We start from the raw sequence: 25,335 nt of genomic DNA on the forward strand, positions 1-25,335 counted from the left end.
GCCTGGAGATGATATATTCTGTATGTAAAAGTACAGTCAGTTAAATTCCATTTATTTATTTATTTGTTGAGATAGGAACTTGCTATGCAGTTCAGGCTGGCCTTGAGCTCACTTTGTAGCCTAGGCTGGTCTTGAATTTGCAATGATACTCCTGCCTCAGCCTCACAAGTACTGAGATTACAGGCATGCACCACCATGCCCAGTTTGGGTCAGTTCCGTTTTAAGGCAATGGGGAAATAAACTCTTGATGGAAGTTCAGGGAAAGTAACAAAGAATTTGTGGCCATGTTTACCAATCTGGCAAGATTTCAGATGGCAGCTGAGTCCATCAGTCAGGGTGGCAGCGTGAGCACAAGTGAGAAGGAACTCGGGCTAACACAGTTCCATGAAGGAGAAGTTTGTCTCCTTTTTTCTAAGTCACTGAGATCACTGGGGTTGTTTGGCATCAATTTTTCTGTACTAAAACAATAGGTGCTGGGTATAGAGTACAGCAAAAATTTAAAATACCAAGTATTGATATGCTACAAATGCCAGTGCTTGGTTTGTTTGGCAGGATCCAATTCTGATTTACGTATAAATTTTCCAGGGAGTTAGCTCGGGAATTTGCACCATGATAGTCAAGAAATATTTCTTAAATAAGAGCACATATTTCTTATAATTCCTCCTTATTTTAGGAGAAGCATTTGTTTTCCATTCCTGGTATTTCTTGGTGGAATATGGAAGATGTGCCACTAACATAACACTTGACACTATTCCAGGGCTACCAGCTAGTTTCCTGAAGTGTAAAGCCCACCTTCTTCCTCTCTCTTTTGTCTTGGCAGCCAATAACATGTGTTTTTTTCTTTCCTACCTCACACAAGTTTTATAATGCTTGCCCCTGCCAAGGGAGGCTTGGGTAAGCTTGCCAAAGTAGGCTCCCTGGTGGAAGGGAAATTTGTGGTTTTGGGAGTAAGTTCATTTTCCAAGAATGGTAAAACTTGTTATTTGACCTTTAATTCCCAAATTAAGAATTTAATGTTGGACATTTTAAAATTTTGCTTAGAGGCTAGAGTAATCAGGAGGCTCAACTGCCAACATGTCATTGACACCAATTTCTTTGGGCTGTGATTTAGAAGATAAAATGATTTAATCTTGAGCCAGATATGATGGTTTGTACCTATAATCCCAGCATTTGGAAGGCTGAGGCAGGAGAATTGTTGTGAGTTTGCCAGGTGGGTGCTGTGCAGGCCCTCTATCATTTTTTCTGCAAAAAAATTGTTTATAATTTTTTAAATGTCCTAAGATCATTTGGTTCTAGGTTAAAAATTTATTTTTTTGATTATTATATAATAATTATTAGTAAGATATAACTGAGCATGCCTACATTACAAATTTTTACAAATAAGTACTAAAGAGAACTGAAATTTTATTTTTTTTTAGCTTTCTTTTTTTTTAATTTTATTTAAGGAGAAAAGAAAAGAAAAAAAAACAGTGAAGGGGTACAAGTTATACAGATTTACAGAAGAAAAAAATGTGCAGTAGGAGGTCACTAGTTAATGGATTACATATTGCCATCTTAGAAATAATTGTTCAAGTCACAAAATTAAAGCTTGTAGAGTGGACATTCCAACAATGATACTGCAAACAGTTCTGTTCACTGATCTAATAAAACTCTGTGATATCATTTTCTATCTCATACATTTAAATATACATGCAGTTATATAGTTTAGAGCACTTTCTTTTCCTCTCTTTTGTACTGTGACTATTACACATTTTGGGTTTCATTGCTCCCACAGTTCTTATTGCTTTTTTGGAAGAGAGTAAAACCAAATGTGACATAACAGAACCGAATCGGTCAAGTCAAAAGGGTGGATATAATAGATAACATAAAAACATAATACAAGGTGATCAACAATGGTTACCATAATGCCTCCCGCTATTTCTAATAGAATTGCCTATATCATTAGTTGTAATACAATTGAACAAAACAGTATAGAATAAAACCGACAAAACCAAAACATTGGAGATATTGTAGGTCTTCAAAAGTAGATAAACGTCAACGAGAATGGGCGTTATAATGAATCTCATTATCTTCTCAGCTGATGCCTAAACTTTCGAACCTGATACTATCCAGCAAAACAGAATAGAGGAACCTGAGTCAAAAACAAGATGGTGAGAGTAATACAGGGCTTCAAATCGAGATAATAGAAAGTCATAGTGGGTTACTATATTATATCCTGCTATTTTTCCCTTTAATTAAACCGATAAAAATAAAAAAGTAAATAATGGAGTGGAGATTGAGAAAAAAAAGAGGGCATAACAGCGAAACAGGGCAGATCAAAACATAACCATTTAAGCAGAATAGTGTTTCACCACCAGATATTTCCGACCCAAAAGTAGTTACCATATTGACTCTTTCCTTGAAGTCCTTGAGTACAACTTCGTATACTGTAGCATTAAGTATATCAAAACAATGTAAAACCATTTAAGAGAATGACAGCATTATAGAGTATTTAGAATCGACTAACAGAAAATGCACAATGGTTTCTGTATAGTCTCCTTGTCTTTACAAGGTTTTTGCTTATACTATCGTACATAATAAAATCCAATAAGATACAACCTGTTTAGACCATTGGAGACAGAAGAACAAAAGCTAGATGAGACTTCAAAACAAGATGGTACTAAATCAGTATTACCTATTAAGATGTCATTTTCTCCAAAATAGCTGTTCCTATCATCCAATCGTCTCTGTCTCATTTCTGTTGAGCTCTGTTTCTGTCAGTAGCTGTCAGTTTGTCTTCTTCATTTTGTTCTCTGCTCCATTCGTTGTAGCCTCCCCGCCACTATTTCTGGGTTCTTTGTATTTTTCTTTTTTTAGAATATCCTGCAATACTTTCTGTAGGGTTGAATTGGTGGTTGCAAATTCCCCCAGTTCCTCTTTATCCTGGAAGCACCTCGTTTTTCCATCAATTTCCAGGGACAGTTGTGCAGGATATCTCAATCTTGGCTGGAGATTATTATCTTTCAAAGCTTGAATTATTTCCCCCCATGCTCTTCGTGATTTGATGGTTTGTGAAGAGAAATCTGCTGTAATTCTGATGGGTGTTCCCTTGTAAGTAGTCTGTTTCTTGTCTCTTACAGCTTTTAATATTCTGTTCTTGTATTGAATTTCTGGAATTTTTATTATTATATGCCTGGGTGTTTCTCTGTTAGGGTTGTAGGTAGCTGGGGTCCTGTATGCCTCATACATCTGAGTATCTTTACCTTTTGCTAAATTAGGAAAATTCTCCTGGATTATTTCTGTGAGTAGCTTTTGTAGTTCACTTGTTTGTGTCCCTACTTCTTCTTTTATGTTCTTAATCCTTAAGTTATGGCTCCTCTTATCATCTTCTTGTCTTTGTATTATTGCTGTTTGTTTCTTTGTCATTTTTAAGAAGTTTTTCATTTCATTCTCCCATATTACAAGTCTGCCCTCCAGTTCAGATAGTCTGTCCTTAGTTTCTTTCAAGCTGTTATGCCAGTCTTCGATAGACTTCTTAATTTCTTGATAGTCCCTTTGAACCTGCTTCACATACTCAATGTTTTCTCTGTTTTCTCCATCAAGCAATTCTCCCCTCTTTTTCTGTTCTTCCATTCCACCATCTGTTTTTTCCTGGGTGGTGCTTAGCATTTCTCTAACTATTCTGCATACTTCTAGCTTCAGGTCGTTGATAACTTCATTCCTGAATTGGTCTATGAGGCTCTCTAGATGGCGCTTAATGTATATTGGTGCGGTGTCCACTATTGCCTGTTTCTCAGGATTGGGGGCCGAGGAGCCTTTTTTGTTGCTTCCCTTCCCCATATTTTCTCTTCCTTATAAAATGCAAGCTTACAAAGGAAGCCCGGCTTCCCTGCCTGTCAGCCACAGCCTGATCAAATTGCGCTGGCTAGTTGTTCCCGCCCACCGCTGCGCACCAGGGGGTCGCGGAGGAGGCAGCCTACGCGGGAGTTGGTCGCTCCTCCGGGCCACCGTCAGGCTCTGGGATCTGGGTTAGGCCAGCCTAGGGAGTCCGCCAGCAGCGTCACTCAGGCCAGGGACTTTTCACCAATCCAGTCCAAGAGGGGAATGTGTGGCTGGAGTTGCCACGGCGCCCTGCTCTTACAGGACTGCCCGAGCCCAGAAAAACCTCTGCCGGAGTCAAACTGTGGTAGGGGCTCAGTTTTCTCGCTCACCTCTCCACCAGTCAGTTTTCGTGTACGCCTTCTTGTCCGTCCTGTTTTCGACTCCGTTCGCAGACTCCCGTTCCCGAGCTTCTGCGCGTCTCTCCTTGCCGAGCCGCTTGTGGAGGCAGCCAGCCGCCGGGCGGCGGGAAACCCAAATCGCAGCGGGATACCCAAATCGCGGTTTCCAATGGCGCGTAGTCGAGCCTCCACACCGAGCCTTTTCTGTTCCTATTTTAGCGCCAGGACTATATTTTAAGTTGGTGTCTCTCAGCCCAGTTCGTTCCTGAGTCAGCAGAGCATATCTCTACTGGTTCGTGACTCCTTAGTCCGCATCATTCCTGGCCTCTGAGCCGAGTCTTCCAGAGAGCCTTCGGTAGTTGCTGTTGTCTGTCCGCCATGTTCTCCTCCTCTTTGAGAACTGAAATTTTATTAGAAATATGCCCAAGAATTGAATACAGTTTTTCTCTCCCCAGTTAGCTCGTGAGTATGTAGGTAAATATAACCTTTTGCTAGAAGACAAAATAGGAAAACATATTAGGGAACAATTAGGTGCAAGGCTTACCAAAAAAAAATGGAAGAAGATTGTTGTTAAATGCTTTATTTACAACAGAAAACTAAGTCCTACATCAATGGTAGGAATGAATAAAGAGATGGGGAATGGTTAACAAGTAACAATGAGCAGATTTGTTTGGGTAAAGAATATGGATTTAATGTGTTCAATGATCTCAGCAAAAATTAATGAAACATTTTCTTGTACAAGTTTGAATCATTGTTCAAGAACATGAAGAATATTGATGTACCACTACTATACATTCTTCTCTTACATAATATGAATCTATTTGTAAGGAAATACGGAATTTTTCCCCCATTTTTTCCTTGAAATCGTATGCAATGTGCGGCTGAGAAACAGGAGAATGAGATTTTGCGTGAGGCGTATTCTCATTACTCAGCACATGTGCCTTGCAGCTGATTAGTATTTCCCAGAATGTTTTTTGCAAATCTTGCATTTTGAATGCTGAGATAGTGAAGCCTGATAGCTGACTGTGACTTTGTTACCTGGATAAAGCAGGGCTCAACTTCCTTCAGTATTTCTTTTCACTGTCAAGAACCTTCCTTTACATCAGCAGGAAATGGAAAAGCAAATCACATTAGACAAGCATTACAACTCCCCCCATCTCCCAGTGTACTGGCGCTCAAAACACCCCAACATAGACCAAAATGCCCAGTTTTTAAAAAATGCTTTCTTCTTAACTGAAATATGTATAAGATAAGAAGGCTAGGAAATCCTCCTGTAGGTATATTATGTCCTGATTAAATTAAATATTGATGTCAGTATTAGATTTTTTTTTGCATGCCTTAGAGGTGTTTTTGCACATTAGAGCAATTTGCCGCAGTAAGATCTGCATTGCGGGTGAGGAGGCCTATCTTTTATGTGTGAGAAAAGAAGGATTTTTGAAGGGAGTTGGAAGAATTGAATTGATGTGACATCTTAATCTCAGTCACATTTCAGACAGCCTCATTTTGGGAAAGAGTGGGTAAAAGCTGGATAAATGGAACTGATTTCCTTAAAACTATCTGAACGTAGGTTGTCCTTGGGAGGTACTCATGGAATCCCAAGGTAGACTGCAGTGTGAGCACTAAGAGAAGAAAATTAGTGGAATGTGGCGTAGTTGTGGTGGGCCACGTTAACTCTGGTCACTCCTTCCTCTTCCTCAGAAGATACTTGAGTGAGAGACTTGGTTAGAAGCCTTGGCCCCTGTGGCCTATCTTATTCTGGGCCCAGGCTGCTCAGGAATCATGCCTTTTGGTTGGCTTCTTTGTGCTTTGTACAAGGATGACAGTGTGGATTGAGAGGAGGACAGGTTTGTGGTGGACTCAGTCATGAGTGTATCTAGTCCTGCAGTTTAGTGTTGGCAGGCTCTTTCTTGCCACAAGTTTCCAGCATCAGCTTATCAATAGTGGTGATGCTTCTAGCCTGTCTACTCTTGCCTGTTTACAGCTGGTGTGCAGCTTGGTAGGGAAAAGAAATGTGCTATAGTGAGTCTCCTAAACCTTAAACACTCAGTCCTTCACAGGACTCACAATGCTGTGAGTTTTCCTGAATTCTCTTACCCATGAAGATACAGTCAGTGCTACTTTCTTTCCTAAGACTTGATATGTATTTTGTAGATTTGTTCATAGTAGTAAGTGTGGTTTATTTTCAAAGTGTTAATTTCTAAGGGATTCTTCTGAGTAATATATATATATATATATAAAACATCAAAAAAGTTAATTTCAGGAGAGAGCAAATAGCTCCAGCTGTAAATTGTTCTTCAAGATATAGTACTATTGCCTTAGTTTAATGCAAAATAAACTGTTTTTGATCATCTACAAGAAATTATTGTCACTCACTAACAGATTTGTACTGGCTTTACTTTGTTAGGGTCCCTGAATGTAAGTTCTGCTGTAGAATCTGATTTCTAATAGCAAGCAGGTACAGGAATTTCCCATGAGAAGACCAAAAAGATTGTAACTTTAATTCTGTTTTTCTCTCTTCCTATGTCCAATCTAACATTGAATTCTATTGACCTCCAAGATTGACACCATGCCCACATCTATCATCCTAGTTAGATTTCAATCTCTCAGCAATCACCACCTTTCATTTGAACCTTGGCAATAATTTCTTGCCTGGCTTCTTGGTTTCTACTCTTGCCTTCTTGGAATTTGGCATATGTCAGCCATATAAATTGGACTCTATCCTCACAATGTCTTTCCCTGGCAACTAGAATAGAATCCAAACTCCTTGTCCTGGTCAGTACAATTGTTCTATACTTTTCCTATTGAATGCTCTCGAATTACTTTCTTTCACAGTGTTCCAGTCATATTGATTTGCTATCTTCGTTTGAATAGTCCAAGCTCATTTCTAGCTGAGAGATGTTGCATTAGCTCTTCTGTAGACTTGGAATTCTCTACCTTCAGAGTTTTTCATGGCTGACTTGTTCTCAGGACTTAAGGCTCAGCGCAAAAGTCCACTTCTCAGAGAAGCCTCATTCTGACTGTGTCTAAAAAGCACTCATCCTCTCCTCCAGCTTTACTGCTGTCGGTTCCACTTAATTTATTTTCTAGCATTTAGCTAGAAGTTTACTATATTTACATATATAGCTAGCATTTAGCTGTGGTTCGGATCTTTAGTATTTCCCAAAGGCCTGTGTGTGGAAGGCGTGGTCTCCAGCCTGTGGTGCTATTGGGAGGTGGAGGAACCTTCAAGGGGTGAGGCCTAGCGGAAGGAAGTTGGGGTGGGGAGGCAGTATCCCTTGAAGGGGGTTTGGGACTCTGGCTCCTTCCTGTTTCTCTCTTTGTTTCCTTTTGCAATGAGAGGAACAGGCTTCCTGTGCTATGACGCATAGTGCTGCCAGAGACCCAAGGCGACAGGGCCAAATGACCATGGATTGAAACCTCTCAAACCATGAGCCAAAATAAACTTTTCTCCCTTATAAATTATTTCATGTATTTTATCATAACAAGCTAACAACCCGTGTCTGTTAGCCCTCAGTAGAATGTGGTTCACTGTGGAAGGGCTCGTCTGTCTTGTTTCCTGACGTACGCTCAAAGCTTAGCGCAGAGACTGACGTTCGGTGGGAATTATTAAGTATGTGTTTGCTGAATGAATAGATGAATCAAGATCCTGATGTACCCAGAAAATGCCTCTCAGAAGCCTTTAAATTAGCAGCTTTGCCATAGTTCAGAGCTGCATCCCTTTGTTTTGAGCACACAGAAATCTGATTCAGCCAACACACAGAAGTTTGTTTTTTGTTTTCCTCTAGGGCAGGAATTACATTAACCAAGATGTGAAGCTGATGTATAAAAGCTCTATGTCAGTTATCAGTTTTTACTGAGCAATCTACCTGTCATGTGAAACCAGACTTGTACTGATAGAATCTGCTGGAAATTTTCTGTATGTGGGCTGACATACATCAGACAGGGAATTTAATCAGACAGTTTTTTTAAAAACAAAGAAGAGAGGGAGTTAGTTATATGGCTTGTGTATTTAAAAGCATTCATTTATTTAAGAATGTGATGCCTAGTTTTGTTTTCTGTGCAAGGTACTGAAGTGTCAAAAGGAATAATACCAAGTACCAGGGTTTAAGGATCTCCTGCCTAGTTCGGAGGCTGATCATAAACTCACAGCTATAAGTCTATTGTAATTAGACTAAAAAGTATTCTCTTTGGTCTAGTTTCAGGTGATATGGGAGACTCAGAAAATAAGCTCAAGGCTGAGGTTGTAGCTCAGTAATAGAGCACACGCCAGGCCCTGGGTTCAATATACCACACTGGAAATACAAGGTGGGGAGAGGTGTAAGTGGGAGAACTGAGGTTTGGGGCATTCAGTGAGCCTCCCCAGGAGGCAGGTATTTTAACCGAGATGAGGAGTTAGCTAGGAATGGGGATAAACAGAGTTCAGGGCAGAAGCTGGTGTGGTGGTACATACATGCTTATAATCCTAGAGTTTAGGAAGCTGAGACAGGAGGATTGCCTTAGTTTGAGGCCAACCTGGGCCACATAGTGAGTTCACAGCCAGCCTGAACTACAAAGTGAGACCTTGTCTTAAAAAACTAAAACGTGGGGTGGGGGGAGATATGGAGAGAGAGAGACAGAGACAGAGGGGGGAGGGCGGGGGAGGGGGAGAGGGAGGGAGAGGGAGAGAGAGGTCAGGGTGAGGAAGGGCACTTTGGGCAGAAGCTGCAGTCTGAACAGAGCTTTCTAAAGCTCACAGACAGCTCACTGTGGGTGTAGTGAAGAATTTGAGGCCGTGTTGGGGTGAGGAGATAGGACTTGTGGATTTAGGTTTGGACTTTATCCTCATAACAAGCAGAGCGAGCAACTGAAAGTTTCTGTTTGGCTGGGAGTCGGAGTTCATCTTTCAGGTCACCAGATTACAGCCAATACTTTGCATTCCGTTCTTCCATAAACTTTCTGTGGACGATTGAGTAATGTCTGTGCTCCTGCTCCGGGAGCATATGACCCTTCCGCTTCACTCACCAGACTCCCAAACAATTACTGGACTACATTACATACATATGTATGTATTAGAGCATCTTTATCTGCTGTTCAGGCTCATTTGGAACTCTGGCCTCAGGCTACCCTCATGCCTCAGCTTCCCCAGGAGCTACGACTATGATCATGCACACTGTACCAGGCTTGAATTATTTTTCTAAATAACAAAAGCAGTAGACATTCTTTGCAGGAAGTAAAACAGCACAGAGATGTGGAAGCAGAAACTTTCTACTTTCCTGTCACCATCATTGATACACAGCATGCTGTTCGATTTGTGCTGTCCTTGTCCCCTCCAGCAGCATACTAGGGACGCCTGCCAGCTCTTGCTAGAAACTAGACCCTGTGCTTCATCTCATATACCCTGAAACCATGATGTGAAGTGGTTACTGTTATCCCCGTAAGCAGACAAGGACCTGATAGGTATCTGATTTGTCTTGAGTCATGCAGCTGGTGACTGTGAGCAGCAATCGGAACTTGGGTAATCTAACTTCCAGAAGTCAGAGTCCAAAGTGGTGCCACTGCCTTCTGTCTCACAAATAATGCTGCTTTTGTTCTTTTTAATAACTGCACAATATTCATATGGGTGCTCAGAATTTATTTACTCACTTCCCCTATTAATGAATGCTGAGGGTTTTTTCTACCACTGCATAAAACACCTTAATACATGACTCTGCAAAGTGAGATTGGAGGTCAAACACACGCCTGTTTTTATCAGACATTACTGAATCGTATTCCAAGCATTCTTACACTCCCAAGTGACAGAGGACATTAGCTGTTTCCCTTAACCCTGACTAGCTCTGGGGGATTCTGATATACTTAATGTACAATCTTTTTTTCAGCAGTATAACTTTTGATTTGCATCTTTCTTGACTGCAGGTGAGGCTGAACATTTTCAGTGTGATTGTGGAGTGCTTGCATTTTCTGATCCTTGTTCTTTGTTTGCTCCTTTCTTTCTTTCTTTCTTTCTTTCTTTCTTTCTTTCTTTCTTTCTTTCTTTCTTTCTTTCTTTCTTTCTTTCTTTCTTTCTTTCTTTTTGTCTTTTTGAGACGGAGTCTCACTATGCAGTTCAGGCTGGCCCTGAGCTCACTTTGTAGCCCAGGCTGGTCTCGAACTCACAACGATCCTCCCACCTCAGCCTTCTGAGTGCTGGGATTACCAGTGTGAGCCACCAGGCCCGGCTCAGTTTGCTCATTTTTTTTCCTGTCCATTTTCTTCTGGTGGGTTGTTTGTCCTTAACCATTTTTGGTGGAAAAAATGAGGATATTTGTAGTTATAGTAATCCTTTTTCTTCTCTTTGTCTATGTCTACTGACCTTTGGATTTTCATTACGGTATCTTTTACTTTAGAGAAATGTTTAATTTTTATATGACCAGGCCTGCTGGTTGTTTCCTTCATGACTTTGCTTTCCTGAAATTGAAGGGTCTGCGGCATCTCTTCCTTAAGGACTGGGACGGCCTGCCCAGATTCTCCCTGGAGACTGCCTTATGCGTTTTGATAGTATCTGTCTCAGGCTCTCTTGTTTTGGGATCTATTTAATCTCCTGGGAGATCTGGCTTTTATGAGAATTGTGACATTTAACTAGATGAAAGCAAAGCCTGTCTAGTCTGAAAGGCTTGGGTCAGTTATCAAAAGTGTTTGCACGTCTTTGCTCTGACCCACTCTGTGTTAATTTTCTTTCTGTCTCCTCACTTAAGGGGGCAGTTATGCTTCTATTTAGGTTTATTTTTGAACCATCTTGAGCCTCTGAGTGCTTCTGTTTTTTCCAGGCAGTTTAGAGAGCTGGGATGCCCTGTGGATAAACTGGTAGTGGGAGGCCTTGGATTTGGGAAAGAGTTTGTGACTATTTTTGATCACACCTGTATAATCCTGGGGAAGTTGTTATTAGCCTTAGGGCTCTTTTCTATAAAATAGGGAAGGATAAGAATACTATCCTGAGGCCACTTTCTGAGACTATAAGAGAAGATTTTAAGTGTTAATTTAGGTGTTTCCTCCTGTTTGGATCTTATTTCAGGCTGTTTTAATGAGGGCAAATCTTCACAAATTACCTCAGTTCTCCTTTTGTTAAGCAAATTCTGTTCATTCACTGTCAGGCCATAAAAGAAAGATACAGCTTTTTGGCCTTTAGTGACTGGTCTCCTTTACAGAGTCTATGGAATTAACCGCCAATTTCATTACAGAAATAAGAGATACCTAAACTCTTAGTGGAAATTATATTTGGGGACTTTTGTATCAAAAGTGGTTCAGAACCAGTGAACTGAGGGAGGATCATGTGTGATTTGGGAATGGAGATTGAAGGAAAGGGTATGGCCTGGATTTAGGTGGATTTTTTAAAACTTTGAATTTTTTGGTTTAATTAATATATTATAGTTGCATATATTTATGGAGCACAATGTGATATAGGTAATTATAAGAGGACTAGTAACATATCCATCACCTCACATGCTTTTTATAGTGAGAATATTTAAAATCTGTTCTTTCAGCAATTGTGAAATATACATTATTGACTAGAATTAATGCTGAATAATTATCATGCAATAAATTTTAAAAATGTATTCCTTTGGTCTAACCAAGAATTTGTACGTTTTGTCCAATATTTCCCATATTTCACCCCTAGAACCACCATTCTGATCTCTAGTTCTATAAGATCCATTTTTTTTTTTAAGATTCTACACGTGAGACCTTACCGTGCTTGTGTTTCTCTGCCTCAGTTCACCTAACACTATGTCTTCCATGGTCATCCATTTTGTCTCAAATGACAATTTCTTTTAATGACTGAATAATATTTCATTATGTATACATACATATATATTAATCTATCCCTTCTTTTAATAACATTTAGATTGGTTCTATTTCTTGGATATTGTATATAGTGCTACAATGAACATAGGAGGGTAGATGTCTCTTTGACATATTCATTATTGTTTAAATATGAAGTGTTCCCCACTGTCTGGTGCATTCAGGGCTTGAATCCCTGAGATTAACTCAGATTGACCTGATCAACTGATAGTATGCCTGGATGGTAGGTACTACCTAGATAGTAGGGAACTAAATTTAGGGGACTTGGGGGTAAGTGCTATAGTTGAGAAACTTCTAGAAGTGGTTCTCAGGAGGAGAACCTATGTCTGACCTGATGATCTGCTTCATTCTTTGCATCCAACCTTCACATTTGAGGCAGGATGGCCCTGCTCTTAGACTTGCATTTGATAGCCAAGTAGAAAGATGACAACACAACACAAACTCCTTGCTTAAGTCTTGCTGACCTTTGTATTCAGGCCTTGTCCTTCCTGCGTACACAGGAATTAAAGTTAACTAATATATTTATATTTGAGTGGTATGTGTAAGACACTGTGTGGGAGGGAGGATGGGAGAGAGAAAGACAGATAGACACTGGGGAGGGCAGGAGGGAGGGGGAGAAGGAAATACATATGTAAGGCATCACCCTCCCATTGCAGAGGGTACTCACCAAATGTCTTGGAAACTGTGCAGATTAAGTCAGCCAAGAGGCTTTGCCTGTGTGAGCAAAACAACAGAGTAAGTAGGACAGAAAACTAAGGTGTACTCCGGCCATCAGACACTCCACCATGGGAGTAAAAATACCCTGTGCCAAGGGAGCAGCCCATGCAACGATCCACTCCACCACAGGGCTCCTCAAAGTATGGTCCCTGGACCAGATCAGAGGATCAGAGTCACCTGGAAACGCGTTAGAAAATACATTATTAGACCTACCCAGATGTACTGGATTACAAACTCTGAGTGGGTCCTCTAGTTTATATGTTAGCATCTTTTTCCTTGGGGTTGAGAACTACTGATCTAACAGTGTTACCACATAGGATTTGGAGCCTAGTATAGATGATTTATCATTTCAAGAGAAGCTATAAAACTAAAATTTTGCTGTGACCACCTTGGACAATTCAGCAATTTTGTGAGATCCTTTTTCAAAACGGGGAGGAGTCTGGGAATTAGCTCCAGTGTGAAGGCCCTGTGTTCAATCCCCACTACTGGAATTTGGGGCAAAGGAACTAAAATCTCATGGAAATCTAAGTTTTTAAATACACACATTCGTTTAATGACCGAGTTTCACTCCAGTGACTAGGTTGTTAAATGAGAAATTGTATGCAGTATGTACATTGTAATATTCAGAACAAAGCAATGCTCAAAGGAAACAGCAACTTGATGATTTTCCTTTTATATGCACAACTCTTGCATGTACTACTGTAATTTATAACAGAAAATAAAACTACTGTAATGTACAGTACAACCAGAAAAGATTACAGTATTATACATATAAGCTATACTGCACAGAAAAAGACATTGGGCCTCTATAAGTGAGATATATGGAACTGTACAAAAAAAATAGGGGGTTAGCTCAGTGGTGTAAGTGCCTGCTTGGCAAACTTGAGGTCGTGAGTTCGATCTCTGGCACATACACACACACACACACACACACACACACACACACACATCTGAACAGTGAGTCTCAGTCATAAGTATGAGCAGTCATTAAACAGGTAGGTTATTAAATGACAGATATCTGTGTTAGAAATTCTAGATGGTATAATTTCTTTAGAGATGGTATAGAAATTCTAGATGGTATAATTTTCTTTAGAGGTGAGAAATAGGAAGAAGTATCTGTATAGGCCAAATTTCAGGCCATGAAAGGCACATCTGTAGGTCTTATGGCTGTAGGCCTTCAGTTATAGCTTATAAGAGAGTAATCAAGCATCTGTCTCATTGATGGGCTAGAGGAATGATGTTCATTGTGTGTGTGTTTGTGTGTGTGCGCGCACATCTGTGTGTCAGCCAGACAGAAGAGGGCTCCTAAGAGCAGAGCAGACTCTGACCCTTCCCAGCACGGGTGCATCCCCGCTTCTCCATGGTGGGAGTCACATCACCCTTCCCCTTAGGGCCGGAGCCTTCCTCAGCTGTGACCACGAGGAGGAAACAGGCTCCCATCACTGTTTTCAAGCACTCTGCTTTATAAACTGCTCTCACAGTTTGTTCTTTCGTCAGCTCCTCCCTGCATTGTGCGACAGCTATGGCAGGGACTGTCTTCATTTAGAACTGATGTAATGGTCTATGAGAGGTTCACTAATTTGCCTAAGGTCACACAGCTTGTAAAGCACAAATAGACTAAGTACCTAATACCTAATCGTATCATTGCCTACCTAGCTATTTTCTCCCATATACAGTTCCGTGTATCTGTCCTGACACCTTTAATTCCTGCAGGGACCTGATAGGGCTCACTCCACTATGACTGGTGACTGGTTGTCAGTGTGGTCCTCGTCACATCCTGGCTCCAGCATGTGCCCTCCCTGGCTTGGCATGCTGCCTGCAGCGGCAACTCTTCTTCCTTTTGTATCCTGTGAACTTCCCAATGACAGTCACTCCTTTCGGAAACTCTGTTGTCAGCTGCCCCTGGGTTCTGACAACCCAGAGTGCCTGGTCTCCTTGTCTTGCTACCCAGTGAGCCTTGGTGGGACACTGATTGTGGAGCTCTTTTCTGTACAGCGAATATATGGCCCAGGCGTCAGTCCTCTGGAGCTGGACTGAGGGTCCTGACTCATTTTACACAGGCTGCCGAGCTGCTGTCAGAGCACGGCTTTCTGATGTGGTACCTGTATATTAGGGAAATCAGAATTTAGTATTCTTCATGCTTTTCCTAGTCTAGTTTACAATGCCTCAGGCATGCATCCAGTACTGCCAGAGGTATTTTAGTTGGTTGGCGTTTCTGGGGCCTGGTAAGTACCACTTTGATAAATTGTAGTGTGTACAGATTGTGGGGCAGGCTGCCTTTGACGTGTCTTTTGGAGGGGCTGTTTCTTCTGTGTCTGTAAAGCACCAGGTGCCAGCAAGGGGTGAGTGGGAGAGCTGGTTGTTGCTGGGTATCGAGGTATTTACAGCGAGCGGGTCCTGCAGGTAAAGCATATAAAAATCTGTTTCTTCTCTTTCCTCATCTTCATTCTGAACCATCCCCGTGATGCACTGGGATGTGTCTTGAGAAAGGATGGAGAGAGGGGAGCTAATGATTATGAAAACACTGGAGTACAGAAATATCTTAGTACAGCTCTGCTACGGATATTTGAAGGAGGAAATGGAGGAAGTGCTTATTTCAAGAACCTAGTTTGGCCCAGGATTGGCTTTGATCACAATTTTTAAAGCCATTTTTTTTGTGTGTGTGTCTTTTTCCTTATTATCGGTACCGGGGATGGAACTCATGACTGCCTGCTTGCAAGGCAGGCGCTTGTGCCGCTGAGCTAAATCCCCAGGCCTGATCACAATTTTTAAAAAATTATTTCAAAAATCAAAGATACCTGAGTACCCGTAGAAAGGTTGCGCTTCAGCCTTATCTAGGATGCTTCTTATCTTACTTGACTTAATTCAGAAACTACGCAAACATATTGAATAACTTGTGGTATTTTCTTTACATATAATGAGAGTCTTACTGATGTACTCATAGCCATTTTTTGCTGTTTTTCTATAGTGCAAATAGTCAAGTGAGAAGTGTTTTATGAAGTAAACATCAGTTTTACTTGATAAGACAGTTTTTTGAACCAGACCCCAGTGGGATCTCATGCTTAGGGTGGGAGGATCAGGATTTTCAGAAGAAATATGAATTCTCATGCATTGCCACACGTTTAGGGGCCTCTTTTAGTTTAACAATAAAATAATTTAGAAGCAGAGAGGAGATGATACATTGAGGGACAACTTTACCCAACAGAAATATTGAGAGCAAAGGATTCCTCAGTTTGTTCGAAAAAATACAGAAAGATATTTTAAATTTCACTTAGTGACCACCTATAAGGTAATTTCTTTGCCCAATTCAATACAGAGCTGTTGGACAAAAAAGTGAAGGCTGAAACAAGACTGTAGAAAAGGATAATTATAATTACATAATTATAATTATAGTGATGCCAACTCTATAACATGAAAGGGTAAGTATACAACACTAGTCCCCATATGAGAATCATAATGTTTAATTATGATCATGTCTCTAGATGTCTGTTGCTTCAGCATCTTGTAAGCTCTTACTCTCTGCCGGTCACCTTGGTAGGCGCTGGGGTTATACAGCTATGGATCTTGTCTTCAAGAGGTACGTAGTCTTTGTGGGACGGCCTCTGATGAAGAGCTGAGAGAACACAGAGGATAGGATCAAATCTAGAGCAGAGGAGACGGGATAGAGACACTATTAAGGAAGTTTTCTTGCAAGAGAAGAACCAGCGCATTTAGTATATGACACTGATGGGGAGCAGGAAGGCTTGGTAGCTGAGCAAACAAACTATGGTGTCAGGGGAGTTCAGATCCTGGTCCTGCCGCTTTCTAGCTGTGGGCTTCGACCTTAATACGATGTCTAGGTCTTGTTTCCTTAAATTCAAAAGGAGTAATAATGTCAAGCTCTTAGGTGGTTATGGGAATTGGATGAAACACTCAGAATACTCACACACAGACAGCCCAAGGTAAGTGCTCAGTACCGAGCGCTCTTGTATAATATGTAACAACACCAAAGCATGCTGCCTCTTCAAGTTCACGGCTTTTGCATAGATTCTGCCTATCTCTTCAAATGTTAACCATTTATCTAGCCTTTTTAATCTGTAAAATTCCTCCAAAATTCTTCAATATCCCAAATTGGTGCTTAAAGTACTAAAGAAATAATACGAAAATGCAAGTGGGAGAGATGATGCTTGAGCTGAAGGGTTGTGATGTTGTGGAACCAACGTACCCTGATGTAAGGAGTCTTTCATTTAAAATGCAAGAATGTTTCTAGATGGCAGTTTGGAGAATTCTTCCTGACACTAGGGAAGATAATCCCTAGAATTAAAACATATTTTTCTGTTTTTTCATTAGATATAAGGGTAAACCTAATCATCGCCTTCAACATAATGGAGTACTTTAAACCTTAAGTGAAAAATATAAAAGGAGAAATTTCTGTTTTTAATCTAAACTCTTTTTAGCAAAAATATTAACCTGACAAATTGTCATTCAGGATCTCTGTCTATACTGGAGAGTTAAGTGAAAGAACAGAAAAAGTCTTCTTGAACTTTGGTCCAAATTACAGCCTCTGCATTTTTTAAACGTTGGAAGGAATGTGAAAGTTCAGTTTTTCCTGCTGACTTGCACTGGAGCACCTGCCTTTCTTTTGCACAGTTATATCTCCTTATACAAATCCTTTGGAAACAAAGATCCTTAGCTCAGCTGTGACCAAACATCAAAACACCCAAGAGCTAGCTGGCTGTGCAGACTGAACCTGGCCAAACCTGCCTGAGAGCAGCTTCCTCCAGGACTTCCCGTCAGCTATGGAACAGCAGGTTCTCATGGATTTTCTTCTGGGCCTCTGTCTTTTCCCTTCTCTAGCTTAGCCACAATTCTCCCCTACTCTCAGACCTGGTGCCCAGTTCCTCCCTCTGCTATCAGCAATTCACATTCCCTCTCAGGAGCCTGTGTCCCCTGTGATAATTCCCCCAGGCCTACCCTTAGATATTTGTTCTTCTCCCTTTATCAAGACATGAAGGGACCAGAAGACCCTGATGGGGTGGTCCCAACCGAACCTCTCTGCCAGAGGCTGTGCTTTGGAGAATGGGTTCTATGGTTAATAAATGTTCCCTTCTCCAGCTGTGCATATGTAGGCCTCAGGCAGGGAAAAAGGTAGCAAAGACTAAAGCCATGCATTCAAAATAAATTCCTAAGCACCTAGAACGGCGCTCCACGTTACAGCCTTGCTGATTGCTCTCACCTGCTTCCTAACCCCCTTCTATTCACTTCAGAGGCTTCTTAAGCATCTTTTAAGTTTTCCTGAATACCCATTGCTATTTTAATAAACATTTAATTATTTTCCTACTGTATAAAAACAGATTTTTAAAATTGAGACATGACTTTCAATGCCTTTTATATTGTTTTTATAAAGGACAATGAAATTTATGACAAAGGGATGTATTGATGAAATATAGCATCTTCACAAATAGAATTACTAGACTGATTCCATGATCATTAACAAATACTTTCTTTGGCTTTTTGATGATAATCATTAGTGAATAGCAAGTAATGCATTAATAATTGTTAGTATCTTATTTATTATAACCATTTTAAAATAACAATAAAGGAAATAAATATAGTAGAATTTCACTTAGCACTCTGTAACCCCCAATTACTGTTTTTATCTTCCTGTGTTTCCTTCCAGGCCAGGGCTATATTCTGTGAAGCTGTTGGACAGGGCTCTAGATATGGTTTTTGAGAAAGGACTTCTTATAAAAAGTCCAATTTCAACTGAGTATTGCACTACACATTTGGTTGCCGTAGTACCCACATTTTAACTCATTGCATTAGCCAGTGTTAGTTTATTTTCTTAGAACTGTGATTGCATCATTACATGTCAAGGTTCACTCTTTTGTTTGTGGTAGTGGGGCTCTGACTTTACCATTTCACATCAAGGAATATCACATTGTTTCTTGATACTAGATCTTCATCAGCTGTTTCCACAGGCTAGTAAGCATGTAGATATTAATAGGCCTTCATGCACAAGGGAGCTGAATTCCCATCTCGAATTCCTTTGTTCTGTCAACACCATGGAAAGTTCTCAGCTGAAGGTAGACAGTGGATTGGGCCCAAGTAGTAATCTGCTTTATCCTGCAAAGGAGTAGCAATGCACATTCCCACACTCAGGCAAGAAACAACTTTCTCTGGCCTCTCATACTTTCTAGTTTTCTTTCAGAAATTGTATACTTACATTGATCTTTATAGCCTGATTATTGAAAGGTTTTTCTTGGCACAATAGAAAAGCAAAGGCAAAAAAAAAAAAAGAAAAAAAAAAAGAAAAATGTAAAAGGCCTTTATTGCAGGCACCAGAGGGCTGCAAAAGAGTGCAAGATCCCTCAAAAGCAGACAAAGACGTACAGGCTTTTATTAGTTTTGACAGGGGGTGGAGTTTGAAGGGGCGAGCAGAGTGAGATATTGACAGCTGATTGGGGGAATGCTGGCACTTGCTTAAAAAGTGGGAAGTTCAATTTTGGGCTTGGAAGGAGAACATGGAAGTCTGTATTGAAGGAATATACTGTGGCCCTAGGGCCCAGCACCATGTTGGGCAGGTGCCAGGCTGTTTCATACAGGCAGAATCCATCAATTATAAAAGTCATCAGAAGTGTTGGTTAAAATCAATTTCCTGGGGTCTTTCCTGACCTACTGAATCAGAATTCTGAGTGATCACTTGATTTCAACAGGCAGCCTGAATGATTTTTAAAATCCGTATTCCAAGAAGATTTAAGAAACTAATTTATTTGGAACCAACCCATAACTCTCAGCACATAGATTTGCTTAACCTACATATGTGTGTGTAGGGCAGGGCTCACTATGTTGCCCAGACTGGCCTTGAACTCACTATCCTCCTGCCTCAGCTTCTTTAGTAGCTGGGATTAAAGGCATGTACCAGCATGCCTGACTCAGCCCACTTTCGAGGTGAAGTGACCAATAGTCCTATCCTCAGAAAAACAACAGTTACATAGGGCTTGTCTTTAGTCTGTTCCAAAATCAACTGTGGGATGAACTATAGGATGGCACAGTGGGTCTCTGTGAGAAGGCAATCTTTTCTATCCAAAGTTATCCTGCAGAGAACTGCCACCACCTTTACTTTGCCTCATGAAGAGGGAACAAATTATAGAGGGGTTATTTTCTTTGTCACTTGCAATTCAGGAATTCTTTCTTCCCTTAAATTATAATTTGAATATTATAGTGTGTTTGCGATTAATTTTTCCTGTGCTTTTTTTTTAATGTGGGTATTGTTTTGTTCTATATTCAGTTTATGTGCTAAATTACCTCCCCATTAATCATTGTGTACAGTTCATTTGAAAGATAAGTAGAATTTATGCAACTCCAGATCATTGCTAAGAACTACAGCAGTATTTCCTGAAGTCATCTGATCCTAAAATTGGGAAATAACGGGGCTTTTTTGGAGTTTGCACTCACTTACTGGGCTTCCTCCCTCACTCTGTGTGATTCCCATCCCTCCCCATTCTTTCAAGGCAGTGTTCCCAGTTTTCAAATTACTCTTTCTCCTGAGTCTAAAGATAAAGTCACAATAATAAAGCATAACCCAATAATTCTCTTTCTCTAGGTTTGATGATGACAGACAACTGGAAAAAAGAAAGGAATAGATCAAAGGAATTTGTGCCATCGCAGGAATGACCGATTAATGATTTTCTATGTTAATGAAGCAGTTCTTGGACATTCGCATTTTGGGGCAGAGTTTGTTACACAGCATGAAGGTGTTAAGCGGTTTTAAAGGAGAGCAAATGGAAATCTGGGGCAAAGGGATATTTGAATCACACCACTTGGGCCAGAGTTCATTATACTACCCGAGGGCAACCCATGCTCTTGGCAATGTGTTGATATGGCGTTTAGCCAGGAAGGCCAGGGAACCATGCTCAGGTCTGGCTAAAGGGCAAGCCCAGCAGGTTCTCCCTGCACTTTGCCTCTCTCATCTCCCGCAGGGCACTGCATGGTGCCCTCTCTGCTGGATAGTCTGTCAAGAGAGCAGTCGGATCACCTGCTAGTGCAGCGGCCACCCCAGCAGAGGGAGCATCTTTCCCCCAGCAGAGCAGGAACTCTGCATCCTCGAGTCAGCGTCCTTGACTTTTCATTATTTAATTGTGGCTGTTTGCTTGTGGACTAAGAGACTGTCAGTTATAGTCCTTTCACACAGATAGAATCAGGAACCTTTAGCACAACTTCTTGTCACTGTATGTAAAGGTAAAAATTGATCCGGCTCAGTGGAAGAAAATGTGGTATTTTATTCCTTCCATAGTTGAAAGTTTAGTCTCCATGTCTTTCTGTGTCATGAAAATAATAAATCCAAGTCTAACCAGGTAGAGTTTTTATCTCTGTCAAAAGAACATGCGTTGGAGCTGGGAATTTAGCTCAGCGGCATAAATGCCTGCCTTGCAAGTAGGCAGTCGTGAGTTCGATCCCCGGTACCGATAAAAAGACAAAAAAAAAAAAAAAAAAAAAAAGAACACGTGTTAAGAAATGAAAATCAGAGTAAATGGCCAATGAGTACATGTTAAATAATTAACGAACAGAACAAGCACATTGGACCTCCTAGAATCCAATGTATTTAGATATACAACTATCTCAGCTGTCCTTGGTTTCCTATGTATTGTGACTACTGGTTTTCAGTAATGGGACACAGCAACAGAAACAGAGCAGGACATAGCTTTCTTAAAGTTTATTTTTCTCTCCTCCCACCCACTGAATACTTCCAACATTAAATAGTCTCTACATTGTTAGTGACAGAACTTTGACAGGCTTGATTTCCCTCTTCTACAAAGTGTACCAGGAGATATCGACAAACCCTTTTAACTCAAAATTAGTGATGAACTGGGTATGGTTATTACACTTGTAATCCCAGCACTTGGTAGTTGGAGGTAGGAGGATCACTGGGAGTTCAAGGCCAGCCTGGGTTACAAAGTGAGTTCAAGGCCAGCCTGAACTGCACAGTAAAACCCTGCCTTAAAAAAGAAAAAAGGAAAGAGAGAGAGAGAGAGAGAGAGAAAAGCAATCTATGATGAAATATTCTAAGAGAAGGAATCTTGAGTACATTTGTATGAAATGTGCATAGAATGACTTGAGTTTGGATACATGTTTAAATTATTTATTCTTCAACTGAATAGGAAAACATAAGGGCATATATTGTATTATAGAAAATGTCAGAAGTTTATCAGTAATAATGGATACTTCCTGGACACCAGACTCTGTTCTCAATGCTTAATGTGTGTCATATCTAGTCCTTAAAACAACTTCAAGGAAGGTTGCCATCTTTATTGCTGGTTTTAGATAAGGAACTAAAGAATGGCAAGTTTGGGTGACTTCCCAAGACTGTCTCATGATATTGCTGGGCCAACCACCTGAGGAGGCTTGCTCTGCAGTCTTCTTGCCCAGGCAGTAAGTTATGCTGCCTCCCCAGCAACAAAGAAAGCATGGAGTACACTGCAACCTGGTAAGACAGAGCCTCTGTAGGGTTATGGGAAGAGAGCCAATGTGAGCTTTGGTCTTATCTATATTATTTGAACTTTTAAAAGAATAATAATGTGTTTATGTATTGCTTAATATTACTGAAGCTTTTAAAATTAAAATAGTTGGGGATCCAGTAAAGATGGCGGATAGATAACAGCAGGCTGCAGAGGCTCCCGGAGATAGTCTACTTAGAATTCAACATAATACAGAGTGGGGAGGGAGATGAATCCTCTCGACCCAAAGTGAGAAGAACCAATCAAACATACAGTCCCGGTGCTATGATTGGAACAGCTAATGGCTCGAGGCTCCCACTGCAGCGCCCAAACTCACGCAGCAGCAACTTACCCAGCCATCTGAAATCCTGCCACTTCGACTCACTGGAAACACAGTCACACTGAGGTTGGGGAAAGGTGAGCCGAATGGAGGGCTGAGCTGGTGGGGAACCTGCATTGACCTGCAGTGAGTGATGGGAATAAAACTCCATAGGAAAAAAGGGGCTCCAACAGATGACATTCTGAGACCAGACTGTCCCAGAATGTCTCACAGACTGGTGAGAACAAGGTGCTGCAGTGACTTCAGTCAGCTGTTCCCTTCTCAAGAGGGATTGGTGGGGAGCACTTGACCTGGGTCACGCCCTGGACTGAGAATCAATAGGCTAGCCCAAACCAAGTTCTATGCCTGGCAGTGTACCCTAATCCAGTGAAGCCCTCAGCAGGTTAACTGACCCAGATGCGAGGGCCCAGCATAGGCTGCCCCATTTAGTACCTCCGTAGTACACTGCAGTGGGCGGGAGCACCTAGTCAGCACATTTCAGACAAACTGTAACCAACAAAGAAAAAAACTGGGGCCTCCTATATACACCTATATACAACAAAGAATATGAGAAGAGGAAGCAACAAGAAAGGGTCCCTGGCCCCCAATCTGGAGAACATTGATCCAGGAAAGGTAAATGCAAAAGAGATTAAGGATGGCAAATATGCAATATCAGACATGGCACCAGTGAACATAAAGCGATATCTTTGGCACCTCATAGATTAGTTCAAAAGTGAAGTATTTAACCAAGTAAAGCAAGATACAAATATAATAATAAAAGAAATGCTAAGCACCTCTCAAGAAAAAAAAAACAGATGGAATAATGGAGGAACACAAAAAAAGGGGAGAATTGTTTGATGAAGAAAATAGAGAAAACATAAAATACATGAAGCGGGTTCAAAGAGATTACCAGGAAATTAAAAACTCCACTGAAAGCTGGCAAAACTGCTTGAAAGAAACTAAGGATAGATTATCCAAACTGGAGGATAGGCTTGCAATGTGGGGTCATGAAAGGAAAGAATTTCTTAAAAATAACAAGGAAACAAGCAGTAACAATACAAAGGCTAGGAGATGACAAGAGGATCTATAACTTAAGAATAAAGAATGTGAATGAAGAAGCAGGGGTACAAACAAAGGAACTACAAAGACTATTCACAGAAATAATCAAGGAAAACTTCCCAAATGTAGGAAAAGAAAAAGATATTCAGATATATGAGGCATATAGAACTCCAGCCACCTACAACAGAAAAGAGCTAGCCAATCAGACAAATGAGGGAAAATAAGAGTGGTAAAATACCTCTGGTATTTACAGTTCTGACAGGAGACCTCAATACCCCATTGTCATAGAGATAGATCAATTAGGTAAAAGTAGTCAGCAAAGAAATATCAGAATTAAACCAAACCTGAGAATAAATGAACTTAGTAGGTGTTTTCAGAGTATTCTACCCAACATCACCAGAATACACAGCTGTACATGGGACAGTTTCTAAAATAGACCATCTACTAGCCCACAGAATATGCTTAAGTAAATGCAAAGGAGTGGAAGTTATCCCATGTGTATTAACTGACCATAGTGAAAATCGGAAGTTAATGGCAAAAGAAACTGCAAAAACTCCATAAACTCTTGAAAATTTAATAATACCTTCCTGAACAACCAATGGGTCACAGATGAAATAAAGAAAGAAATTAAACAATAGCTACAACTAAACAAGAATGCAGATATACCCTACCAGAACTTATGGGATGCAATGAAAGCAATCTTAAGAGAAAATTTTACAGCAGTAAATTCTCACACTGGGAAAACAGAATGAGCAAGGCAAGCCCAAAGCTCATACAGGGAGGAAATTGTAAAGATTGGATCAGAGATTAAGGCAATGGAGACCAAGAAAACAATACAAACAAAGAAGAAATGGACAGATAAACAAATACAAATGGCAAATAAATACATGAAAAAGGTTCAAATCATTGGTCTTCTGAGAGCTGCAAATTAAAACAACACTGAGATTCCATCTCATCTCAGTAAGACTGGTTATCATTCAACAATAACAAATGCTGAGTGGGGGGTCCTGTTGGGGGAAAATGGAACCCTTCTCCACTATTGGTGAGAACATAGACTGGTGCAACCACTATGGAAATCAGTGTGGAGATTCCTCAAGAAAGTAAAATTAGAGGTCCTATTTAACCCAGTTATTCTCTTTCTGGGTATTTTCCCAAAAGAATTAAAAGCATCCTATCACAGTGATATATGTGCACCCATGATTATAGCAACACAATTTTAAATGGCTAAATCTTGGAAACCACCCAAATCCCCATCAACAGAATGAATAAAAAAAGATGTGGCATTTGGATACACTGGAGTACTACTCAGCCATAAGAAGGATAAACTGAAATCCTGGGAAATGGGCGGCTGGAGGTGAATGTCTGCACACCTTCTCGAGCCCTGCGAGTTCAAGATCATCACTCCCAGTGGTCGAGGAACCTCCCAGCTTCCCGCCACACTCAACCAGCTCTGGCTCTGTAGGTTTTCAGCCTGCCTGGGCCACCCTCAGTGATCCTCTCTCAATTCAGGGAACTGGGCAACCAGAGTCTCAGGAGCTGAGGGCATAGAAGACGATTTCCAACAGGCCCAGAGGAAGCCTTGGAACAACACTTGAAACAGGGAAATATAGGAAAATGACAAAATGAAAGACCAAAATGCAATCTCAAACCTCCAGCCCATCCCAAGGAAGCTTAGGAGCTATGTACATAGAAGAAAATATATGCCATACACCTGAAATACCTGAAATAATAGCAACTGAAATAAAGAAGCAAC

General features: G+C 40.7%; 1 long non-coding RNA gene across 3 annotated transcripts in view; it reads right to left on the reverse strand.

Annotated features, from left to right (window-relative positions):
• Positions 1-4,187: 4,187 nt before the first annotated feature.
• LOC134478682 (uncharacterized) overlaps positions 4,188-25,335 on the reverse strand; it is a 51,698-nt gene continuing 30,550 nt past the window's right edge. The window contains exons 3-5 of one of the 3 annotated variants that reach the window (XR_010051459.1): positions 12,679-12,725; positions 5,238-5,294; positions 4,188-4,599 (exon numbers count right to left, since the gene is read on the reverse strand). This is a non-coding gene — a long non-coding RNA (uncharacterized LOC134478682). Of the gene's footprint in view, positions 4,691-5,237; positions 5,295-12,678; positions 12,726-25,335 lie in introns of all 3 variants that reach the window. The other 2 variants (XR_010051457.1, XR_010051458.1) reach the window with 2 other exon arrangements.

Source organism: Cavia porcellus, unplaced genomic scaffold, assembly GCF_034190915.1.
Source record: "Cavia porcellus strain 051 isolate PalLab524CR breed Dunkin Hartley unplaced genomic scaffold, mCavPor4.1 scaffold_14, whole genome shotgun sequence".
Lineage (NCBI taxonomy): Eukaryota > Metazoa > Chordata > Mammalia > Rodentia > Caviidae > Cavia > Cavia porcellus.